Source organism: Oratosquilla oratoria, chromosome 4, assembly GCF_046742065.1.
Source record: "Oratosquilla oratoria isolate Oo_2021 chromosome 4, ASM4674206v1, whole genome shotgun sequence".
In the NCBI taxonomy this organism is placed as follows: domain Eukaryota; kingdom Metazoa; phylum Arthropoda; class Malacostraca; order Stomatopoda; family Squillidae; genus Oratosquilla; species Oratosquilla oratoria.
Genome location: NC_134780.1, coordinates 61719699 through 61727198, shown reverse-complemented (window position 1 = coordinate 61727198; position 7500 = coordinate 61719699).

Sequence of the window (7500 nt, the reverse complement as noted above, 5' to 3'; positions counted from 1 at the left end):
TAACTCCACCCCCTTGCTTTGTCTCTCTGTTTCTAATCCAATAATTATATACATCATTGCCTACACTGTTGGGTGGTAGTGGACCTTTTAATTTTGTTTCTACAGTTCCCATTATGTCCGATTCTTTTTCCTTCAGATAATCATTCAGCTCATTCAATCCTGTTATTAATCCATCTATATTTGTGTAAGACACTTTTAGTTTTCTGCCACTTCCATGTATTCCCTATTTCCCTTTTGTTTTTCTCTAGTATGTCGTATTTCCTTAGTTTCATATTCACTACTCTCCAATAGAATTTCTCTTTTTCTGACTCTGTTCTGTTCTCGTTTTTTTCCTTAGCTTCATGTCTTTTCATTTTTTCCTCCTCTCTTTCCTCTTTATTCATTTCTCTTTTTATCCATACCTTTTTATATTGTTCACTTGTTGCTAGTTTCCCTGTTTTTGCTAAGATATTGACCTGAATTTAATCTTAATTGGTCTGGTCTTATCTGTACTATACTTTTCTAGTCTAACATTTCTTCAATTTGTTTCATTATTTCAGGTTCATCTTCCTGAACTAATTCTAGTAAACTGTTTACTTTTTCTTTTTCCTCATTGATTCTTGTGGTTCTATTTAGGTTAAGTTTCTCTTCCATTCCTAATATAATTATACGTTTCTTTTTATCTGCTAAGTCTCTTACTATATTCTCCTTCTGTCTCATCACTTTAATAATTGAGTCTTCAGTTTGTTCTTTCATTTGCTGTTTAATTATGTCAGTAAATGCAACTTTACTGTTTTCTTGTATCTTTTTCCAACCCTGTGCTTCCTTTGCTATGGCCTCTTTGTTGTCTTTATTATTCCTCTTTAATTCTTTAATCTCCTCTTCTACTTCTTTTAACTGTCTTTTTAATTCTTCTATTTCATTAGTTAAGTTTTTGTTCACCTTCTCTAGTTCTTCCAAATTTTCAACTCTCTTGGCAATCTTTGCTATGTTACCGAACCTCTTCTCCAAATGTTCGGTCATTTGTTCAAGTTTTTCCCCTAGTCTTGCTAATCGGGGGAGGTTGGTATCCGCCCCCCCCCTCATTAAACCCCTGGAAATTATTATCCTCACCTTCCATTGTGCTGCTCTTATCTATATTTCTAATCTTTACATTTTTGTTAATCCCTTCACCAAAATCATCGTTCCTTCTCTTGTTTACAAGACGCCTGGCCTCCTGGACCAAATCCTCCCCTTCCTCATATCCTTCCATTTCCCGAAGTAATCCCTCCCCTTCTCCTTTTTCCTCACTTCCCACTACACCGCGAGCTTTCCCCTTCCCTGTAAATACAATAAGGTACTTCCTTTGCGTTGAGATCCACGAACATTTCACTTTTTCTTCAGAACTCCAATCTTCGCCATCCATCCGACGAAAGTGTGTGTGTGTGTGTGTGTGTGTGTGTGTGTGTGTGTGTGTGTGTGTGTGTGTGTGTGTGTGTGTGTGTGTGTGTAAATGCGTGTATGTGTGTGTGTTTGTGTGTATGCGTAAATTCGTGTATGTGTGTGTGTGTGTGTGTGTGTGTGTGTGTATTTAACTATTTATAACTATTTGTATTTTACTGGAAGGGGAGCTATGCTCGTGTGGTCCAGAGTTCATTTCTCATTTTATCTAAAAAATTTTTAAATTCTTGTATTGTTTTTGAACACAGCACTTTCTAATCTTACTTGTTCCAACTGTCTATTACTCTGTGTGGAAAGCTGTTCTTTTTCAAATCTCTTCTATAGCTGTCTTTTTTTATTTTCTTTCCGTGTCCTCTTGTATTTCTGTCATCCCATTTTATCAGATTCTCTCTATCAGTAATTTCTATGCCTTTCATGATTCTGTAAATAGCTATCAAATCTCCTCTCTCTCTTCTTTGCTCTAGTGTCTGTAGTTCAAAGTTTTTGTAGTCTCTCTTCATATGATAGTTTTGAGAGTGTTGGTGCCAGTTTTGTAATTGCTCTTTGTATTCTTTCAAGTTTTTTTATACATTTTTTTGTACTTGGTGACCATATTGTTGCTGCATATTCTAATCTTGGTCTTATCAGGGTGATTAGGATTTTCCTCACCATTTCTTCATCCAGGTATGTAAATGCCACTTTGATTGTTCTTATTAAATTATAAGTTTCTCCAAAAATCATATTTATATGTTTTTAAGTTGACATATTATTCATAACAATGACTCCCAGGTCCTTCTCATTTTCTACTTTTTTTATTCCTTCTTCTCCCAAATTATATGATCCTGTTATTCTGTTTTTGCTTTTTCCAAATTCCATTATACTACACTTTTTTGTATTGAACTCCATCTCCCACTTCCTACTCCATTCCTGTACTTATATTTAGATCTCTCTGTAGTGATTCACAATCTTCTTCAGTTTTCACTCTTTTCAGTAGTTTTGCATCGTCTGCAAAGAAGCTCATATAGCTTTCAATTCCTTCATCCATATCATTAATATATATAGCAAACATTATTGGGGCCAGGACTGTTCCCTGCGGGACACCGCTTATTACTTCATTCCATTTTGAGTGCTGGTTTCTTATCACTACTCTCATTTTTCTTTCTTGCAAAAAGTCTTCCATCCAATTTAGTAATTTACCTTGTATTCCTCCTTCAGATTCTAGTTTCTTAAGCAACTTCTTATGTGGTACTTTGTCCAAAAGCTTTTTTTTAGGTCTAGAAATGCACAATCAGCCCATCCATCTCTTTCTTGTATTATATCTATTAGCCTTGAATAGAAACATATTAAATTGGTGACGCATGATCGTCCTTGTCTGAATCCAAATTGCCTTGGATTTAGTACGTTGTTTTTTTCCAAGTATTTTACCCATCTATTTTTGATAATTCTTTCACAAATTTTTGCTATTGTACTTGTTAGAGAGACTGGTCTATAGTTTGTAGGTTCTTCTTTATTTCCTCCTTTATATATAGGTACTATATTTGCTTTTTTCCAATCTTCTGGAACTTTTCCTTCTTTCAAGGAACTGCTTATTATGCTATGTATTTTGTCTGCCAGTTCATTCCTGCATTCTTTCAGAATCCAGTTTGCTATTTCATCTGGCCCATGCGATTTTCTGACATCAAGATTACTCAAGTGTATCAATATTTCATTCTTTGATACTTCTATTTTTTCTATAGGGGGGACTTTCTCTTTCCATTCAATCTCTTCAGGTTGTATGTTCTCCCTTGTAAACACTGATTTAAAATGTTTGTTCATAATTTCTGCCATTTCCATTTCCTCAGTGTATTCAACTCCCCCTTGTCTTAATTTATCCAAGTCCTGTTTGTTTTTCAGTTTATTGTTTACAAATCTGTAGAATAGTTTTGGTTGATCTTTACATTTTTCTATGACGTCTTTTTCATATTTTCTCTTTTCCTCTCTGCACGTTTGTACATATTCATTTCTATAACTGGTATATATTTTCCATTTTTCAGGTTTTCTGTCTTTTTTCCATCTGGTCCAGGCTTTGTCTCTTTTGTCTTTTAACTCCCTACAACTTTTGTTGTACCAGCATTTTACATATTCTTTTTCTTGTTTTTGTCTTGGGACATACTTTTCCACTCCTTTTTTGTAAATTTTTGTCAAAATATTCCATTTCTTTTCCATTGATGTTTCTTCTTTGTTTTTTTCTTCCCAGTTTTCTTGTTGAAAGAATTCTCTTATTTTATCAAAGTTTGTTTTTTCATACATCATTCTTCCTTTTCTATATTGTTCATTTCTTTTCATATATTTTTCATCATTAAGTTCCAGTTCAATCAATATGTGGTCACTTTTACCTATTGGTGTTTTATATTCAATCTTGTCCACTATTCTAGGTTCAGATGTAATTAATAAGTCTAGTCTCGATGGTTCTTCTTCATTTCTATACCTAGTGTTCTCCTGTATCCATTGTGTCATTGTGTGGTCAATAATCATCTCAAGTAGAGCGTTTCCCCATGAGTCGTCTCCACCCTTTACTGTCATTTCTTCCCAGCAGATTTCTTTGCAATTAAAGTCGCCCATCATAACTATTCTTCCTCCATCTTCCATTATTTTATTTAATGTTATTTTTGTGTCCTCTAACATACTTTTATGTTCACTCTCCTCCCATGAGGCTGTTTTTGGAGGCACATAATTGATCACAAATTTTCTGCTCTTCTTATCTCTGTCTTCCACTTCTATCATAATCATCTCTACTGTATTCTTTCCATATATGACACCTTTCACGTTTATATCCTTCTTAGTCAGGAACATAACTCCACCCCCTTGCTTTTTCTCTCTGTTTCTAATCCAATAATTGTATGCATCATGTCCTACACTGTTGGGTGGTAGTGGGCCTTTTAATTTTGTTTCTACAATTCCCATTATGTCCGGTTCTTTTTCCTTCAAATAATCATTCAGCTCATTCAATCCTGTTATTAATCCATCTATATTTGTGTAAGACACTTTTAGTTTTCTGCCACTTACATTGTGTTCTCTGTTTCCCTTATGTTTTTCTTTTGTATGTCGAACTTCCTTAGTTTCATGTTCACTACTCTCCAATAGAATCTCTCTTTCTCTGACTCCGTTCTGTTCTCGTTTTTTGCCTTAGCTTCCAGTCTTTTCTGCTTTTCTTCCTCTCTTTCCTCTTTATTCATTTCTCTTTTTATCCATATCTTTTTATATTGTTCACTTGTTGCTAGTTTCCCTGTTTTGGATAAGATATTCTCTGCCGTTGTTTGTGACTTGAATTTAATCTTAATTGGTCTGGTCTTGTCTGTGCTATACTTTCCGAGTCTAAATTTCTCTTCGATTTGTTTCATAATTTCTGGTTCATCTTCCTGAACTGATTCTAGTAATTGGCTTACTTTTTCATTTTCCTCCTTGATTCTTGTGGTTCTATCTGTGTTGTGTTTCTCTTCCATTCCTAATATAATTATACATTTCTTCTTGTCTGCTAAATCTCTTACTATATTCTCCTTTTGTCTCATCACTTTAATAACTGAGTCTTCAGTATGTTCTTTCAATTGCTGTTTGACTATGTCAGTGAATGAAACCTTATTTCCTTCTTGGGTTTTCTTCCAATTTTTAGTTTCTTTAGCTATTGTCTCTCTGTTTTCTTTACTATTCTTCTTCAATTCCTCATTCTCCACCTTTACTTCTCTTAACTGTCTTTTTAGGTCTTCTATTTCATCAGTTAAGTTTTTATTCGCCTTTTCTAGTTCTTCCAATCTTTCAACCCTTTGTAAAATGGTGTTCATATGACCTAACCTACTCTCCAAGTCCTCGATCACCTTATCAACCTTCTCCTCTAGTCTTGTCAGTCGGGGGGGGGGGGTTTGTGTCCCCCCCCACTCTCTTTAAATCCCTTGAAAATATTCTCATCACTTTCTACTGTATTGTTCCTATCTATACTTCTAATCTTTACATTCTTATTAGACATTTCGTCGTCCTCCAGCTCGTCTTGCGGTCGCTTGTTTACTTTTCGGCGGTCTGTTAGGGCCAAGTCCTCTACTTCCTCATTACCTTCCATTTCCCCAGCAATCCCTCCCCCTCTCCTCTTTCCTTACTTTCCCACTACCCCACGAGCAATTTCCCCCCACCCTGTAAATACAAAAAGGCACTTCTCTTTGCGTTGGGATCCACAATCTGCACTTTTCTTCAGAACGTTCTTCAAGCCGTCCGTTCGTTGAAAGTGTGTGTGTGTGTGTGTGTGTGTGTGTGTGTGTGTGTGTGTGTGTGTGTGTGTGTGTGTGTGTGTGTGTGTGTGTGTGTGTGTGTATTCACTTGGTCTTTGGATCACGTGTTGGACTCGTGATCAACAGCTATTTCCCTCCTGGCAGAGAGCTCAGAGCTCGTAGGTCCGTGTGTGTGTGTGTGTGTGTGTGTGTGTGTGTGTGTGTGTGTGTGTGTGTGTGTGTGTGTGTGTGTGTGTGTGTGTGTGTGTGTGTGTGTGTGTGTGTGTGTGTGTGTGTGTGTGTGTGTGTGTGTATTTACCTAGTTGTATTTTACGGGAAGGGGAGCTATGCTCGTGAGGTCCCGTCTTCATATCTCATTTTATCTAAACTATTTTTAAATTCATGTATTGTTTTTGCACACACCACTTTCTCATCTAACTTGTTCCAACTGTCTATTGCTCTGTGAGGAAAGCTGTTCTTTTTCAAATCTCTTCTATAGTTGTCTTTTTTTATTTTCTTTCCGTGTCCTCTTGTATTTCTGTCATCCCATTTTATCAGATTCTCTCTATCAGTAATTTCTATGCCTTTCATGATTCTGTAAATAGCTATCAAATCTCCTCTCTCTCTTCTTTGCTCTAGTGTCTGTAGTTTAAGTTTTTGTAGTCTCTCTTCATATGATAGTTTTGAGAGTGTTGGTGCCAGTTTAGTAATTGCTCTTTGTATTCTTTCAAGTTTTTTTATACATTTTTTTGTACTTGGTGACCATATCGTTGCTGCATATTCCAATCTTGGTCTTATCAGGGTGACTAGGATTTTCCTCACCATTTCTTCATCCAGGTATGTAAATGCCACTTTGATTGTTCTTATTAAATTATAAGTTTCTCCAAAAATCTTATTTATATGTTTCTCAGGTGACATATTATTCATAACAATGACTCCCAGGTCCCTCTCATTTTCTACTCTTTTTATTCCTTCTTCTCCCAAATTATATGATCCTGTTATTCTGTTTTTGCTTTTTCCAAATTCCATTATACTACACTTTTTTTGTATTGAACTCCATCTCCCACTTCCTACTCCATTCTTGTACTTTATTTAGATCTCTCTGTAGTGATTCACAATCTTCTTCAGTTTTCACTCTTTTCAGTAATTTTGCATCATCTGCAAAGAAGCTAATATAGCTTTCAATTCCTTCATCCATATCATTAATATATATAGCAAACATTATTGGGGCCAGAACTGTTCCCTGCGGGACACCGCTTATTACTTCATTCCATTTTGAGTGCTGATCTCTTATCACTACTCGCATTTTTCTTTCTTGCAAAAAGTCTTCCATCCAATTTAGCAATTTACCTTGTATTCCTCCTTCATATTCTAATTTCTTAAGCAACTTCTTATGTGGTACTTTGTCAAAAGCTTTTTTTTAGGTCTAGAAATGCACAATCAGCCCATCCATCTCTTTCTTGTATTATATCTATTAGCCTTGAATAGAAACATATTAAATTGGTGACGCATGATCGTCCTTGTCTGAATCCAAATTGCCTTGGATTTAGTACGTTGTTTTTTTCCAAGTATTTTACCCATCTACTTTTGATAATTCTTTCACATATTTTTGCTATTGTACTTGTTAGAGAGACTGGTCTATAGTTGGTAGGTTCTTCTTTATTTCCTCCTTTATATATAGGTACTATATTTGCTTTTTTCCAATCTTCTGGAACTTTTCCTTCTTTTAAGGAACTGCTTATTATGCTATGTATTTTGTCTGCCAGTTCATTCCTACATTCTTTCAGAATCCAGTTTGCTATTTCATCTGGCCCATGCGATTTTCTGACATCAAAATTACCCAAGTGTGTCAATATTTCATTCTTCG